The 19442-nt window shown below is 31.9% G+C and overlaps 2 long non-coding RNA genes across 2 annotated transcripts; one reads left to right on the top strand and one right to left on the bottom strand.

The window, feature by feature from the left end:
* Positions 1 to 1216: 1216 nt before the first annotated feature.
* Positions 1217 to 9756, bottom strand: LOC143051162 (uncharacterized). The gene is made up of 4 exons (XR_012970625.1): positions 9656 to 9756; positions 5304 to 5397; positions 4193 to 4255; positions 1217 to 1377 (listed from the first exon to the last, which is right to left on the bottom strand). It is a non-coding gene; the product is annotated as an uncharacterized LOC143051162 (long non-coding RNA).
* Positions 9757 to 15220: 5464 nt separating this feature from the next.
* Positions 15221 to 18149, top strand: LOC143051161 (uncharacterized). The gene is made up of 2 exons (XR_012970624.1): positions 15221 to 16137; positions 17648 to 18149. It is a non-coding gene; the product is annotated as an uncharacterized LOC143051161 (long non-coding RNA).
* The last annotated feature ends 1293 nt before the right edge of the window (positions 18150 to 19442 follow it).

The following is a 19442-nucleotide window of genomic DNA, read 5'->3' as shown; positions in this document are numbered from 1 at the left end:
TTATCCTACATACTTTCCCCTAACCTTGCCAATGTGACGTAATACTGTCGCGGGTCGATACAGCATATAAACATCTAATTTATCGTTCAGGGATTTATCTATTTACACTTGTCAAAATATTCACAGTCATTAATCATTTTTATTTTGTTTATCATTCCTTATTTTTGGACCATGAAAGATATATACATAAAGTTTGGTGCCTTCTATTTTACATTATGTCAGCTGATATGTCACCTAATGATGTTGCAGATTACCAAGGATATGGCCTAATTGTCTACAACAATCCTGTCTTTCTTTTCCTCGAACATGAGATTCATCACTGAAATTTGTATTTTCATGATCATTGATCAGCATTTTCTAAACCTCCCGTCATATGATCCTATGTTTTTGGAGTTATTCAGGCGTAGTATATTGTGGACCTGTTCCCTTTAAATCGTTTTTGGATTTTGTCATGGCATAATCAGTACACTAGTGTTCTGAGAGTAGAGTGTTGAATATCCCTTTTTCATAATAGGAAACAGAAGCGTAATGACTTTAAAACTTGTTATTGCATTTGGATATGAAAACAAAACTAAAAATTGATGAGCTAAAATAGTCATACCGGTTACATAGACAGCGAAAACGTCTCCAGCTATACACGATCTCAAAACTGTCAAATATATTTTGCATCGTAAAAATTATAAAACTATTCAAATTAGATAATGATTTACTTATTGACTGTAAAGGACAGATAATTATTTAATATTAAAAACAATCAGTGCTAATTTAATTTCAATTATATACGCTTACAAATACAATTACGATGTGCTTCTAATCTTCAATAAAAGATTTTTCGCAGACAGTTTAAACTTCAATATAAGTTACGTTAAAATTCTCCCTCATAAATTCGTCCTAATTTAAAACATTTCTAATCTATCTACATGGCTAAATAAGAGACAAGTCAAAATGTAGGCTTAGTTTGCTTGCAGTAATTTATTATTTTCTGTGCAATGTAACATTTAATAAAAATAATAAAACCCTAACAAAATCTCTCAACAAACACACAGCTACAGTACTGTAGCTATTCTACACTTAATCATTATGATACGATGCAAATAATATACTGTGCAGAACGTGTTGTACTTAGAAGTTAAACATGCGTATTGTATCATTTATTAACAATTTGTGTGTGTTGCCATCTCTCTGACGGATATTTAATAAAGATATATAAATCATATATTTGTTCCATGTTTAATATAGCAAATCCAATGACGATGTACATGATGAGAACCAATCTTGTAATCCTTATCCCGTTGATGATTGTGAGCCAGTATATAAAACAAGCAAACAGTAGGACTGATATTGACGTTGTCATTTGAAATCCCATCGATTTTAATACTGTAAAAGATATAATATACAACTTGTTATGCTGCTAAAATTGTGTTTGGTTTAACGCTCATCATTATGCCATACACATTCGTCAATTGTGGTGTTTTTAATCCGTGGCTGCCATATGTCATGCAATAAATTTTAAATGAAAAAATATATCTCAAAACCACTAAGACAAGACTTTTTCCTTAGTCCTAACGCTGAGAATAAATTTATGTCCAATCTTCTAGTGAAATTAAAAAACACAAGTTATGTTCATGACAATTTTGCACTTTATTAACAAGTTTCGAATGCAAAATAAATTTCAAATAGAACAAATACAATGAAGATAAATATTTGAATTGTATGGCAGTAAACGCATTATTTCTACAAAACTGAATATGCTCTCGCTGCTATTAAGTTCTTTGTGTTAAAGAGGGACGAAAGATACCAGAGGGGCAGTCAAACTCATAAATCGAAAATAAACTGACAACGGCATGGCTAAAAATGAAAAGGACAAACAGACAAACAATAGTACACATGACACAACATAGAAAACTAAAGAATAAACAACACGAACCCCACCAAAAACTAGGGGTGATAGCAGGTGCTCCGGAAGGGTAAGCAGATCCTGCTCCACATGTGGCACCCGTCGTGTTGCTTATGAGAATTTTACCAACTTAATTTCTTCATCTGACCTTTGTTTGTAATCTTACAGTTCGGCATGAATATGCATGTTATTTTTTACCAATAATCAAAAAGCAAAAACCTTAAAAAGATTCAAAATCTTTCTTTTCGCATTCTTAAAAAAGCCTATCGTAACCAAAACTACTTTAGTGTTATAAAAACGAAATAAAGAGAGTAGTCCATGTCCCAATATGCATACATGACTTGCGTTTTTGATATAACTTAAATTTACAATGGCATATAAATCACAGATCTTATATTTTGCCATTGTCAACATTTGTAAAACAAATCACTTGTAGGAACTGCCAATGTTTGGACTTGAGTTGTGTCTCTTTTTGACTCATAATTGTGATAGCTCAATGGTATTATCTAAGTTGTAAACATTTTTACACACGTATTCCAGTCACTGAATACTGTAATTATAATTTGGTGTCATTAAACGAGCAAACTGTTCATAGAACGTACTTTCCTGCAACCGAACATTTTTAACATAATCTTTGGTAAAGTTTTCACTCGTTTTTTTCCTAAAGATCGAGATGGAAAGACTGTTGTATGAAAAATTACCTGCTTAATATTAGCCAACGTAAAATGGAAAGAAGATGCGGATAATGAAACAGTAAACAAAGGACAAAAACAGACGTAATATATATCTTCTATAAAGTATGATATTCAACAAGATAAATATATATTTACTACAGAGTTTATAAGAAGTAGTTGGTTTGTAAATGATAGATATAATCAAATATTTAATACATATTGGACACATACTTCTACAATTGTTCCGAAGGTTTGTTGAATCATGGCTTTTGGGCAAATATCAATTCAATGATAAATTAAAGTATAACCTATTATGAAACCAAATTTAATTATAGAAATATAAAGTTTTTGATGTATGAATATATAACTGATAGCTATGTTCGTATGATTGTAAGATTCAATAGCACATAAATCTAAAAACATAGGTAAACGTTTGCTACGATACAAACAATAATCGATGGTCCTTGTTTATAACACGCAACAAGTTCCATATGTATATGTATGCTTTTTCTACAGTTTTATAACTATGGTTTAAAGTCGTATAATGATCCTGTTTAACACATCACAAAAGCAAAAGACATCATATTTAAACTTAATTTTTGGAAGAAAAGTACGTATGCTTTCGTTGAGATGTTTCTTCTCGCCATTCCAGTTTTGTTACTCTTAATTTTTGTATTACTTTATAGTTATGACGCTCCATTTTTCCATAAATTGTATCATATTGATCTTATTTGTTCACCGAAAAAAAGCGTATGTTGAACGTTACATTCCATGGGTTAACAAAAAAAACCATTTTAAAAAACCCCAAAAAAAACTCAAAAATGAAAACAAAAAATAATATAAACAATTAGACGTGATACGTATTGGAGAAAAATAAAAGAAGCTCATTATCAATAATACAGCTACATAATTGGTGTGCATATGTACGAAGAAGAATTCTAAACAAAGTGAATTTAAAGTATAAACTATTATTAGTTGTATTCCAGCCATCGTGGTTTAGTAGGATAAAAAGTAAAATAAAAAAATACCTTACTGCGAGTAAAGTTCTAACGGAAAGTCCTTAAGAAAATGGTAAATGAAAAGCTCAAACACATCATGGTACAGGCATTTTCGTAGTAAATGGTTGATTAAACCTTGTTTTATAGCTAGCTAAACCTCTCACTTGTATGACAGTCGCATAAAATTCCATTATATTGACAACGATGTGTGAAAAAAAACCAGACATAATAGGTAAAGATGTCAAAAATAGTATCCTACAGGGACCGAATTTTACTGTGTTTATCGGAGAAAACGCTCGCACGTTCTAACCAAAAATGTATGATACGTTTTTGAGAGGATCTAAAAACTAAAAATTATAAGTTTATTTTGGTAGACATTGAAATCTTGAAAATTGATATACAGTGTAAAAAGGTTTAACATTAGCACAGTCAAGAACAAAATACAATATAATTTGGCACTTAAAACAAGAAATCAATGATGACAAAAATATTAAGATGATGAGGGTGATTTTTAACTACACATGGGGGGTCTTGCACGTTCGTCAGTATAATAAGATACTTATGACCAAGGACAGCCACATGCGATTTTTCAAAATTAGAAAAAGACGGCGTAAAATACTCACTTTGCATATCTTCACGTTCCTTGTCTTCACATGCGCAACAGGCACCATTGTTACAGCAACAACCTGTAGAATGAAAACACGTTCTAACAACAAACGAAACAATAAAATGAAGAAAAAAATAAGATGACGCAAAGCATTAGAATAACAGTTACTCATATACTTGTGATACGTTTTCTGTCACTGAATAAAATTTTTCAGGTATCTAGAATTACGATTTGCACTTAGGATGTGTATGTGCACTCACATTTTGCATTTTAATTTAAGAAACATGTTTTATGGTATTTATCTTTTTTTTGTAGATAAAATTTCCTGTCTTTTAAATTCAAATTTGCATGATACATTACAGTTTCAGCTTTGTTGTTTCTGCATGCATGCGCAGTGGAGTAAGACGTTTCCTTTTCTCCGATCGCTTTGTTTTATTTTGTATTAATTCTAAATATGATTCCTTTTATGATGAATTATGAACTTATGACAATAAACAGATGTCATTCAACACTAAAACATCATGTACATAGGACTTGAAAATCACTGAATTAGACTGATTACCGGGTTTGTATTTAAATGATCAACAGACGGGTGTCACATGCTAAGCAGGATTTGCTTAGCTTATCATTTTTGAACACTGTGTTTTGCTAGGGTTTGTGTGGCTCCGTTTTCTTTGTTGTATTTGGTATTCACATTAATTTTGCAATGACGTTGACAGTTTTCGTTCGACTTATGAGTACAAAAGTCCATTTGTAGTCTTTTAACTCACTTGTAAAGTGCATCTATAAAAAAAAGGCTTTCCAGATGTTCCCTTTCAGTTTCTGATCGAGAAGTTGGAAATGAAAAATACGAATGTTTACATTTAACAGTTGTTATTTAACACTGGTAAGGTAGATATTAAAATCACTGTTATGAATTAAAGCATAACATACTAATACAAATTGATATCAACAAGCTTTAATCTAGTGTCCGCTTAAGGTAATTACTTTTTGCGGATAACTGTTTTTGACAGGCACATGAACACATATGTGACTTGATTAAAATGTTACACTTTCCAATTAAACGTCTGATGTTAAAACAAGGTATTAATATGTGATTAATGTATCATATTTAACAAGTAACTCACCACCTTCGGAACATATTTCATATACACAAACATTTTGCACCATTGGTTTTGGCCTATATGGATTATCGTCTTCATCGGGATTGTCAGGTTCTTTCTGGCAAAAGAAATAAATTCAAAGTAAGAATTTAATTGACAGTGATCATTTTTTGATGGACAAGTGATCAAATTATAAGTTGAGAGGTTTGGTATTTTTCGCAGATTCCTTAGGCAAACACTGTAGGGTATTCATGTCCGTTGGAAAGGGTACATCTGACCATGAACTCATTTTCATGTTTCATCGAGCAATATACGTTTTCGTGGTTCGGTCTGTTCGATATTTTTATATAAGCAAACAGTCAACTATATTTCATGAATACAATTATTGTGAGGTGATGTGTTTTTGCAGAGCACGTTTGACCGTGAAACCATTCAAATGTCTTATTGGTCAAGTTCAGTTTCTATATTAGTTCGTTTCTCAGATACTGTAATCAATAGTGTCAACTTTCATTTGTGTACGAACTTATTGTGAGTTGTATTTGTCTGTGTAGCAGGACTAATTTATCTTCACTTCAATTTTTAATTGGAAAATATTCAGTTTTCCTGATTATTCAGATTATCAAATAATATCTGCGATAATTCACCTATAGTTTTGCTGTATAATATGATCACAAGGTGTACATATAGTCATATATTTATAAATAAAAACAATTTATGAAATACCAATGAAAATTCAAGATAATCTAATAGACATAGATATTTTTAATGATATCAATATTATATTAAGCAGTAACCTTGATGATTTGATTTAATAGGTTGATACATTGGAATGAGATATGAGATAGTGATGACTCGTCTATAAATATAGTGATATGCAGAGGTCTGAGGAACATATCTGTTATTGTTTTTAATTTGCCATTTGACAGTACCCGTATGTATGCTACTATGCAGCTAATATTAGTTACACATATTTTAAAAAATGTTTCTTACTCCTTAAGTTTATATATTTCAAATATTGACTAGTTTATTGTTTAACGTGCAGTCCGTCGGTAAAGGGAATTTTAAACATTCATATGGATCATTGACTTTATAAATGTAATAAATGTTACGATTCTTGTAGTAAACCTTTTATCTTTAATACTTTCAACTTGATCAGTTGATACATGTCAATCTTTCATAGAAAGGTCTCTAAATCATATCTTTTTCAGCATCAAGTCGGGTACACTTGATATATGAAATGAGTGTATGCTGTACATAATTTATTGTAGAGTTCGTTCGACCTTGAACTCATACACATGGTTCATCGGTCAATGTTAATTAGTGTAGGTGGTTAGGTCTGGTTAAAGGATAATATAAGCACTAGGTTAGTTACTAGAATTTCAGGGGTAAGGAATGATTGTGACCCTCACAGGTAGACATGTACATCTTGCATAAATTCCATACACATATTATTATACTTGATTAATGCCATATTGTACTATAGCAAACAACATTAGTAGGAAACTATGGAGAGAGAGAGAGAGAGAGAGAGAGAGAGAGAGAGAGAGAGAGAGAGAGAGAGAATGAGGAAAGATTTTGATAGTTATAAATTCAAATTGTTGTTTCTATGGTTAGTTCTTAATATTATTTATTTGTATATCGGTATTTATAACTTTCATCAATTGTTTGTTTTAGTAGAAATAAGTTAACACTTCGCTAATAACAAACCATTGCGTTAATCATAAAAAGGTTAAAACAGCGCTTTTCTGGATTTACCTTCACCAGGAACGCTCAAATCAAAATATATTCGAACTGAACCATTGAAGAGCTATATGACAAAAATAACATAATAAAATGGCAAAATCAATCGAAGCCAACTATGCCTGCGGGAATTTTATTTGACACATTTATTTTAACAGGCAAATAATCTCCCAGTTGATACAATATTCCAGGGAATGCATTTCCTAGTATGATTTCTTCAATCTACCCGTCTAGAACACCTGAGATCATCCAGAAACTTTTAGAGGGATTCGTGTTACTCAGTCTTGTGTACTTATGTTGGTCTGTTTGTCTTTTTCCTATTTAGCCTTTTCGTTGTCTTTTTATTTTTTCAATTTGAAGATCCCTTGTCTTTTCGTAAACTGTTAAAACTTAAAAATAATCGGTTTTAAATTATTTTCCTCAGTTCTTACCAATTACATTTGGTTTTGCAACACTTGACCTTAATTAGAAATGTTCTAAGTAACCGAATAACCCGGATTATACTAAATATGAATAAGGTCTATTAAGGGGATGGGATACCAATCATTGATGTGTTATTAATTCTAGTAGTAGAATATTTCAGTATTGATTTTCTGAGCATTCATGCATAAAGAAAAAAAATTAATTGTGTAAGTTAGATGCATATGATATGATCATAAAAGTAAAACTGTAGTTAATGTATTTACGAAATTTTCCGTTCGTGTAGTTTTAATTTTTACCATGCAAGCAGAGGATAGAATCTTTCAAATTCGGTAAACGTTCTTTGGAAAGACACAAAATTAAAAGTAAACATCATTAATTGAGAAAAAATTGAGAAAATAGACCATATAAGTATTCATTGTCTGTAAACTATTTTCATGAATATGTAGATACATTACACAATGCATATAGAATACAACACACATTTATGAGTGTTCAGTATGATTTACGGAAGCTATAATGAAAACAAAAGCTGACAAATAAGTTCCCGTCTTTGTACATGATGTATTAGATGTCTTGTCTAGAAAACAAACCTTCAAATTCCGTTTCACATACGCTTCTCGTAAGTCAAAGTGATTCTCCCTAGGGATTCCGGCTTACTACACGGATAAAACTTGTGGCATCCAATCTATTGAAAGATGGCATAGCACACGAAGAAAATCAATCAATTAAACAATCATTAATGCAGATTTATTCATTACAACATTTATGTACGATTTTGCGATACAGTTTATAATATGCTGTAGATGTTCCTATACGCACACATTGCTCCTTTTTAATGGAAAAGTGTTCTTGTATTGTTATGAATCAAACTTTGTGATCAAACTCAGAAATGATACTTATAAAACCACATAACATTGGTAAATCTAAAAACTCCGATATCTTCAAGTGTACATAATTGCGCAATAGCAAGAAATATTCAATTGCACAATATTATACAATAGCAAGAAATCTTCAATTGCACAGATTTGCACAATAGCAAGAAACCTTCAATTGCACAGTATTGTGCAATTGCAAGACACATCCAATTGTACAGTATTGCGCAATAGCAAGAAATCTTCAATTGCACCGTATTGCAAAATAGTAAGAAATATCCAATTGCACAGTATTGCACATTAGCAAGAAATTTACAATTGCACAGTATTCACAATAGCAAGAACTCTATTGCATAGTTTTGCGCAGTAGCACCGTATCACAATATTGCACAATATCACAGTATTGTGCAATAGCAACAAATCTTCAATTGAAAATTAATACAAATATTCTAACCCATTTTAAATTTTAAAGATCTTTCACCACATTTGTTTTGTATCAAAATCCTATATGTTGTCAAAAATTTTATCACAATCCAAATTCAGACAGTATCAAGGTTGAATATTGTGTCTCAACTTGCACCAACAGTTAGGGTTCGACATCTGCAGTCGTATCAGGCTGCTCTTGGTGAAGCATTTGATTTGTTCTTATTGTCGATCTATTCATTCAAGTCATATGTAACTAATATTTGCGTGTGTTTGTTTGTGGGGTTGTTTCATGACTCTCCGTGTTTAGGGAAAGAATGCAATGGTTGTCATAGGTTCATGTCCTATGATTTTTGGGGTAAATTTTTATTGATATAAACTAGATCTTAAGGCGCAATTGAATTGTTTTATATTATGTCATTTTGTAACTTTATGACCTTTTAGATCTGATCTATAATTCCTTACATCCACGTCATTTGACCTGATGGACAATTGTCCCATGCGCTAACATACCACATTTTCGCGGTTTGTAATTTGATTTATTTCAAGCTTAAATTCTTAAAATGATTACTACCAACAGTAAATAATTTAATTTTGGATGTTACGCGTCTTCTGATTGGCTGACAATGTTTTATCATGAACATAATTTTGTAATGTAATAGTTATCAACGTTTTTTCATGATTTACTCCGGCTTAAAATAGAATTAGGAATAAAAGTATAAGGAATGACTGTAAGGTTTATTCAAAATAACATACAAAATGTGGTGCACCTTTAAAAAAAACGTAATTCTATAACAGTTGTTCCTTAAATATCTTAAAAAAAAAATAAACGTCAACAAAACTGATTTAACACATATTTACAAATTTTAATTGCAATTATTTCATCGACCAATTGGCCTAATTAAAAAAATTACAAACCTTATCAGTGTTTAACCAGACAACCGCTACTGCGACCATTGTACATGCAATCAAAACATTAATCAGACTCATTTTAAAAAGAAATTTGCACTAAATGTTTTTACATTATCTAAAATGAATAATATGATATCTGATATAATAAAAGTAATGATCAGATCTATTATTATGAAGGTTATCATGGTATAAATGCATCGTTATACATTACACCCTGTCAACAAAAAAACCCCTATGATATGTGATTAGATACCTTATTACTTCATTTAGGATGGACTTTTAACATTGTTGATATATATAGCCTTTGAATGATCACAAATATAAGAATGGTCATTCAAGCAAATTTAAATTTAAACTAAACTGTTCATAATTAGAAGTTATATGTGCTGTCTGTCAAAAAGTTGTATTAACAATTTGGCGTTCCTTTGGTATCTTCTGCCACGGAGTTTTTCCAATAAATTATTCTAATATGTTTATTAACAGCTAGTTCATTATTTTATTATTATCATTCATTGGGGGTGGGGATGGGAGGAAACATTATAATTTCTCTTTTGAAGTCCCCAACTTTATTAAGGAAAAGAAATTCAAAACCCCCTTCTGAAGACATGTAAATTTCAACCCCCGACATTTCTCAATACCTTTATTTTCTATAACAAAAGTATCATGCAAACAATTTTGATTCCCCTCCGTAGATGATGAGGGCGTTACGTGCTACCCTTGAACGTCCATCAGTCCATCTTACCGTTTTTCCTACCTTCCGAATCTCTGTCCCTCCGTCTTCCGTATTTCCGTCAGTCTGTCCGTCTTATTTTCGTTTCTTTAAGGCTTGATCAGTTTTTATGTAACACGATTTTGTTATAATTTCAAACCTTGCATTTACTTATAAATACTTATGAAGATGATCCTCATTACTGATATTCATATAGCATTGAAAAAAAGTGTCCATTTTATTTTGTTCTAACTATGAAGCTTTCCTATAGTCATTTATCGATTTAACTGAAACAAATCTGGGTCACAAACCAAAACAGAAAAATGGCGGTTATCTATGTGATTAAATTTTTGACAAAATGGTTATTATAAAAGAATATTCACATATATATATATATATATATATGATGCAGTAATAGAAAAATTATCAGTTTGTTTAATACGTACTCTTACCCATCAATATAAGTTAACACATGGTTAATCTTTCTATTTGCCTGCTGGTCTCTAGCTAACTCGTGTATACCCAAAACATTCAAACCGATGTTGGCATTAGATATGAATACATCACGTGCATTCATTATTAAATTAGCAAATATATATTCATAAGCAGGTGCAAAATTTCCTTAAAATAAAGTTTGGTCTTACAGTGAATCAGAAAAAAAAACCAATTTTCTCTTTGAGAATAAATCTATGATTTCTAAATGAAAAAGGGGGTATTAAAACACAAAGATGAAATTACCGTTTGATTTTTATAGTTCGTTCTTATGTTATACTGGTACACCACTGTCCAAGTTTAGGGGAAGTGTTGGGATAACGTTAACATGTTTAACCCTGCAACATTCTGTGTGTAAGTGTCTGTCCCATGTCAGGAGCCTGTAATTCAGTGGTTGTCGTTTGTTGATGTGTTACATATTTGTGTTTCGTACATTTGTTTTGTACATAAATTTGGCCGTTAGTTTTCTCGTTTGAATTGTTTTACATTTGTCATTTTTTTATAGCTGACTATGAGGTATGGGCTTTGATCATTGTTGAAGGCCATACGTTGACCTATAGTTGTTAATTGCGCAGTCATTAAGTCCCTTGTGGAGAGTTATCGCATTGGTAATCATACCACGTCTTCTTTATAATATATTTCTATGTTATTGTATTTAAACAACCACGGCTGTTTCATGGTGATTATTTTTCAATTGTTTTAAAAAAACCAAGCAAATCAAGCCACTCTTATCATCTTCGTAATGAAATAAAACGTCGGGAATTTCTAGATTTTAGTTTTGACTTATTATACTTTTGCTTCATTCATTGATTTCAAGATGTTTTGATTTCTGAGAATTAAATGCCAACTATTTGTTAATTTTTTCATTGCTGTTGGGATTGAAAATATCCTTGTCCTTAGAACTTATATCAGTTAAGACTGCATGGATACAGGTTATTCATAATAAGTCATTTTAAACATCGACTAGAAAGTAATAGGTATACGCATTACAAAGTAATGAAATGAATTGCTATCAAAATCGTAATTGTTTAATATATAGGTACATTTTCTTAGTATAAAATGTATATATACTTATAAAAAGGACATGTTGTATAATAATTACGTATGGTGTGATATATAAATATGATTATTTATTTTTCGTTTGCATTTAGCAGGATAATGACTTCCCTGGACAATTAAGGGATCATGTAACAGGTGATTATATATGTAATGTGTATGTTGTATATTAGAACAAAAAGCCGTGGATTTTTCATGTTGATTTTAGGGTGATATTTGTCTTTTCGCCATGCTGTCTGTCTTTCTTCGATCAATTGTTTTTGATCGCCCTCTTAGGCACTCTTTTGTTTGTATCATGCGATAGTATCAACTTCCCTATTGTACAATAAACGCAACAGTAGTATACCGCTGTTCAAACTCATAAATCCATGGATAAAAAACAAAATCAGGGTAAAAAACTAAAACTGAGGAAAACGCATTAATATAAGAGGAGAACAACGACACAAAACTACAATGTAACACACACAGAAACGGACCAAGCATCAGACAAAATCCCACGAGAACAGATAAAAGGTAATTCATAAGAGAACATATTGTAGCGTTATCATATCGTTTGCACAAGGACTATACATCATGGTGTTTACATTACTTGTTTTGATATGCTTCATGGTCCATTCTTGTGCTTTCCTTTTGAATACAAATACCCAAGCTCTTAATACCGATAACCATTACGATTACCTTTTGAAGTTGTTTATGGATGAAAGGATTCCTTATACTTAAATCTGCAAAAAGTGTACAAATTGCTTCTTCTGGTTAATACGGAGTCATTTCCGTTGACCTATATCAAGCTAACAAGTCATTCAATCTCTCGTTTTCTTCAAGATAAGTGGGGAAACGATGTCTTTATCAGTCTGCCACAAACTCCGAAAACGATATAGCAAGCATGTATTGACAGGGATGGTAAAAAGAGCAAAATACCTATACGCACTTGAATATTGAAATGACAGAAGATAATGAACAGCTCTCTCTCTGTGTTTTTTTCAATTTGGCAGAGAAAGAGCAACATGGAGGAAACGTCACAGTTTACTTTAGAAACAAAAGCAGGTCTAGCAACTGTTTTTTGCAAATTATAGATCACGCTTCAATTGTATCGTATTGGGAAAAGGAATCAGTACATAAAATGTCAAACTTACTGGATGAATCAAAAATAAAACAACTTAGTCAACGACCGGACGTACTATGGTTTAATACGTGAGAGGAAACAATGAACAATAAAAGTAGATGGTTTGCTTCAAACGTTTGATAAACAAACCTGCTGAAAGAGAGAAAGCTACGAAGTTAACATAAAAAGTATCTTCATAACAAATACGCCAAAGTTTCTGAAATATGGAAGCATTCATTTTCATATCTTGTGCTTGTGCAACTCAATATATATTATCATATCATATTTCAGTTGGACTTACTAAATATGGTACCACAGTCGAAGACAAGCCTGAAGGGACCATCTTAAAATGTCCAGATATCAAACCATGTTACGGAGTGTCAAACCTAACAGCATTTATAAAGACTGGATAATTCACCTTTGAGAAACAGGGAATCTATCTTATAATTGTTGCGGCAACTACAGCGACCCGATCCTCAACAGACAGTGAGATTTATATCTGTGAAATGATTATCAAATACTGTTTATATTGGCAACACAGATTCACCATCTTTCCCTATAAATTCAGGTTCCGGTTCGCTATTGCTACAAGTAAAAGTTAACGACACTCTACAAGTCAAGACATCTTATTCTGTTGTGAATTTCTATGGTCATCTTTCTTCTTTCTCTCTGATAAAATACAATTTATCTTATTCTCAAAAGACATATGTCTACAAATGTGCGTATGAAATTATAATTTTTCTATTATGATCAATGTTGCTTAGTCTTTAGTTTTCTATGTTGTGTTTTTTGAAGTATCATATGTCTGTTTGTCTTTTTAGCTCACCAAACCCAAAGGGTCGAGTGAGGTTTTTTCATCAGTCGGCGTCCGTCGTCCGTTGTCCGGCGTCGTCGTTAACTTTCAAAAAAATAATTCTCCCTTGAAATTACTAGGCCAAATTTAACAAAACTTAGCCACAATCATCATTGGGGTATTTAGTTTTAAAAATGTGACCCGGCCAACCAAACAAGATGGCTGTCGTGGCTAAAAATAGAACATAGGGGTAAAATGTAGATTTTGGCTTATATCTGTGAAACCGAAGCATTTAGAGCAAATCTGACATGATGCAAAATTGTTTACCAGGTCAAGATCTAACTGCCCTGAAATTTGCAGATGAATCAGACAACCTGTTGTTCGGTTTCTGCACCTGAATTCGTAGTTTTAAGGACATTTTGCTGTTTTTGGTTATTATTAAATAATATTATAGATAGAGATAAAATGTAAACAGCAATAATGTACAACAAAGTAAGACCTAAAAGAAAGGCATGACCAAAATTGTCAATTTACCCCTTTAGGATTTATTGCACTTTATAATCAAATTTTAACAAATTTTATAAATTTTGTAAATTTTACAAAATATTTTCCAATGTAACTACTAGGCCAAGTTCATCATTAGATAGAGATAATTGGAAGCAGCAAGAATGTTCAGTAAAGTAAGATCTACAAACACATCACCATCACCAAAACACAATTTTGTCATGAAACCATCTGTGTCCTTTGTTTAATATGCACATAGACCAAGGTGTGAGACACAGGCTCTTTAGCGCCTCTAGAGTTAATTTTTAGCCATGGCGTTGTCAGTTTGGTTCATATTTATGAGTTTGACTGTCCCTCTGGAATCTTTCGCCCTACCTTTTGTATTGCTATACTTAAAAAAAAAAGAAATTGTGTATCAATTCCATCGAATTCGATAGATATATCAAAGAACACCACATCACTTTGATTCGAAATGTATATATTTATTTATACAAATTTGAAGAATTAAAGGGGAATGACCATTGGCACACATTTTGTTCAACATGAAATTTGATATGTTGATTTTTATTTTGAAGTTTACCACCCCCACTCCCCCCACCAAAAAAAAATTATTAGTCTTGTCTCGTTTTTCAAAACGTAAACTCACAAAAAAACTGAACGCCGAGGAAAATTCATTACGGGAACTCCCTAACTAAATGGCAAAATCACAAGCCATCACAAAAATTTGAAACAATGTTAGTATAAACATTTGAAAAATACAATTTGAGAATGTCCAAATCAAATCTACCAAACTCTGAACGTTCAACGATAAAACCGGCAACATAACATCCTCTCTAGTGTTAAATACATTTTAAATTGTTTAGTTGTTAAGATTTGGGGACATGATAAATATTAACTTGACACTTTTATCAGTAAACATGCACGAAAAGTATGTTATATAAAATTGAGAATGGAATTTGTTTTTGAATAGTTTACATTTTTAATCGGTTTTAGATAAAATATATGGGAACGACAAATCATGGAGTCCACGTTATATATATTTTTATGTCTCTGCTTTAGTTCGAGTGCTTTCCTTTTGGATACAAATACACCTGCACAGGTAGGAAACCTTATGACCGATAACCATTACGATTACCTACTGAAGTTATTTATGGACGAAAGAAGTGCTCGCTTACAACTTCAGCAGTATGTTGTCAATCAGCAACAGCAAATAACCATACTATCTGGACTGAAGTCTAGACTTGAAAAGGTAGAAAATGCAACTATTTCCCTGGGCCGGGCGAGTGTAACGTCTGGTATTGATAGAAAGTACGAGGAACTAGAGAAAAAATACGAGGCTTTACAAAATAATCAGATGAAATTGAAGGACGAACTTAATATTTCGAAAAACCGAACACGAGATCTTGAAAAAGAAGTAGAGATTCTGAAACAAGCCAAGACGATAAACCAACTGCAAACACTCTCCACTTTACAACAAAACGTGCAATCAATTCAAGGAAATCTAAATTCATTAATTTCTAACAGCCAGGCAAGAGGCCAAGACATTGTTTCAATTCATAGCGAAATGATCGAAAACAAGCAAAAAATTCAGTCATTGGAGCATACCACTGTGAAGAATATTTCTAATTTAGAACTATCAATGAATCAAAAAGAGACTGTGTTAGAAATAAACTACACATCGTTGTTTAAGGAATTCAGCAGTTTCAAAAATTCGCAAAGCCTGGTATCGAATAACCTGACATTAGCAACAGAAGGCCTTATGAAAACACAGAAATCAATGAGGACGCAAATGCAGAATCTAACAAATGAAGTATACGAAGACAGAACATTAGGTATATTTGTGAAAAAGATAAATTAATGAAGTTTTTAGTGGTAAATCGCGCTCCCTATCTGACCTCAGGTCATCCTCCCTTGATATATAGGTTAAAAGAGAACGAAGAGGCTATCCCTATTTGTTTTTTGTTAATTTAGATACAAGGAGCATAATTTATCTTCCTTAGTATATGAAAATCTAATGTATTAACGACAGTGATAGCTTTCTCAGATCATTAACACAATGAAGTCGACAAGAGCAGCTTTCACAAAACAACTTAGATTTTTCGATTTCGTAAGTATAATGATTTGTTCATTGCTAATGATCAACCTTAAATTCTTAATATATTTATTTTGTGAAACCGACTCATGTGACATAGTGGCTGAGTATGAGTTCTTATGGCTGATGAGGCATGCATAATACGGAACAATAACCCTGTCGAAATTCCCGGAATCAGAAGTTCATGCGATCCCATACTTTTACTATAACCTGGATTTGTCCTTTCTTATTCAATTTACGAAATTTTAACTGCTGTCACCTTATTTCAAACATCATTGTTTATCAATATATATACCTCAAAATGAAATTTTTTCAAAACATCCTTTGTCTGATTTTCTTTAATTATTCTTTACTATGTCACCAATATCATCTAGTGCGGTCATTTGGCTTTGAACAAACACACCAGGAATGACCTCTGTGTTTCACCTTTAGTTAGCAAGGAGGTGACAAGCGTCATTGTGTACAGCATTATAATACAAAATATACTGGTTTCCTTTACAAATCACATCAGAAATGTTATGTATTCTTCTTCCACTCTAAATCTAAATATTTCTAACACCATCAATATCAATCGATTGTCATACTCCTAAATTGAGGATATCGAAATCATCTAATGTTTTGTTTGAACGGTCATACCACTCTTATGCATTCGTCTCAACTCGGCCGATTCCGTACCCTCATCTAAGGAGAGTAGCGGATTCTACCGAGGATTGCTGAATGCACTCTTATGCTTTGTTTAAAATAAATCGTAATGTTAGACATGGTTCTCAGGTGCAAACATCTATCATCTTTATATGAATATGACGGAGACTTTTTTGTTGCTAATGTTCTTAGTCATGAATGACAAAATCAAAAGCGAGTTTTAACTTTACGATTATCAACACGATCGATGCCACTTGTAACGCATATAATACATTGACAACAGTAGCCCTAGTATGATAAGTGGGGCTCAATGTCTTAGGTTTCAGTGTATTGTACTGTATTGATTTTGATATTTGCCTTTTAGTTGTCCTTATTTTGACTAGTTTGTTGTATTTTCTTTTTAATTATGATTTTCGATTGCACCTTGTAACTTACTCACAATATTTTCTCTTTTTTCTTTTTTATTTATATCTTTTTGTTACATTTTAGTTTTCTATAGAAATATCCAACATTTCATTTTGTATTGAAGGCAAATTAGTGCGACAGTAAAACGTTCCTCTACATGTATATTAAGAATGTCTTACAATACATTTTTTACTTTATTTCAGTTGGATTCACAGCAAATGGTATATCAAGTCGTGTTATGTCTTCAGGGACCACTCTAAAGTTTCCAACTATCTTATTTTCATATGGTTTATTGAATCTTTCTACATTCAAGAATTCTGGAATATTCACTTGTGAAAGAGATGGGTATTATCTTCTCATCGGATCTGTGACAGCAGGATCTTCTAGTGACGCAGGGTTTTCCATGTACAAAAACAATAAAAAAACAACCGGTCAGATTTATATTGGCCAGTCTTCTGACTCAACCAGGGAATATAATGCAGGAACAGGTTCTTTACTGTTAGAACTGAAGGTCAACGACACAGTGTATATCAAAACAATTCAAAACGCTATGTCCGTTTATGAAAGTTTATCTTCATTTACTGTAATCAAAATTAAATGAAATGACAAAATCTTAATCAAACTGTCAATTTGCAGATATATGTATTATTTAATTCTATTAATAAAAGGTAGAATAAATAAATCAAGGAATATAAAGAACGAAAACATGAATTTATTAAGTGCAAGGCATAGTTTATTTCAATTTAAGACTTCCACAAAAACCTGACATTTAAGGAATGTTACTACATTGTGTAATACCTTCTTACTGAGAATAAAAGAATAGTAAGTGAGGTATTAAGATTTAGTTTTAATGAATTGTGGCTTCATGATTTGTCTGATCTCAGACGTTAACTGATATGAATAAGATTATAAGAGAATAGTTTGAGAAATTGTTTTCACTGTCAAAGGGGAATTTTTATAGGTTCAAATCATAAAAACAAAACGGGATCTGTTCAAGAAAATCAATTTTAGAGCTTGCACTTCTTATTTCTTTACCATAATTGGAAGGTGTGTTTCATGCACGGAAGAAAACGCACACACGTGCCTGTGAACCAAACATCTCGGATTATAATCCCCTTAACATTTTTTTTATATTATTATTATGTATTGTAATGATAGAAGTCAACTGAGTACTAAGCAATAATGTATAGTTGTCTAGTTAATTGAAAATTGACGGCATAATTAACTCCGAAACACAAAAACGATCCAAAATCAACAAGTGGTTTTAGACTTCGGACCATCCCGATATCTTTAGCAACTTTGAAAGAAATAAACACACAGCAATAAGCACAGTGAAACATAGGTTAAAGAAGTATGAGTCTGTTGTTAGAATAAGAAATTCAGAACATTGACAATGATCAACATGAACGATCAAAAGCCTCTTAGCAATTACTGCTATGCAATCTCCATACTTATGTTTATAATCGTATGGATTTCTAAATAGTGGTGTTCATAAACATACATGCGTTTGTAAATAGGACTGTTATGATCAGTTATATTTCATGTAAATTAAAAAGTAAAATCACAAAAATACTCAACTCAGAGGAAAATCAAATCGGAAAGTTCCTAATCACATGGCTAATTCAAATGACAAAACACATAAAAAACGAATGGACAACAACAGTCATATTCCTGACTTGGTACAGGCATTTTCAAATCTTTAAAATTGTGGATTAAACCTGGTTTTTATAGCGCTTAAACCTCTCACTTTGTACGACAGTCTCATCAAATTCCGTTATATTTACAATGATGAGTGAACTAAACAGACATAATAAATAAAATAGTCAAAATATATGTACAGCAGTCATCATCGTGTTAAAATTTAAAAAGAAACAATTTCGTGTGTCTGACGTCAGAAAATTTATACGTCACATATTTTGGTCGCTCAAAGTTTATACAAACAATTTTAAAATTTCACATGGGCAACGTTAGCATACAGGGTTAAAAAAATCAAAAGTG

Source organism: Mytilus galloprovincialis, chromosome 11, assembly GCF_965363235.1.
Source record: "Mytilus galloprovincialis chromosome 11, xbMytGall1.hap1.1, whole genome shotgun sequence".
Taxonomy (NCBI): Eukaryota; Metazoa; Mollusca; class Bivalvia; order Mytilida; family Mytilidae; genus Mytilus; species Mytilus galloprovincialis.
The sequence above is the reverse complement of the archived record's forward strand: the minus strand, read 5'-3'. Positions and strand labels throughout refer to the sequence as shown.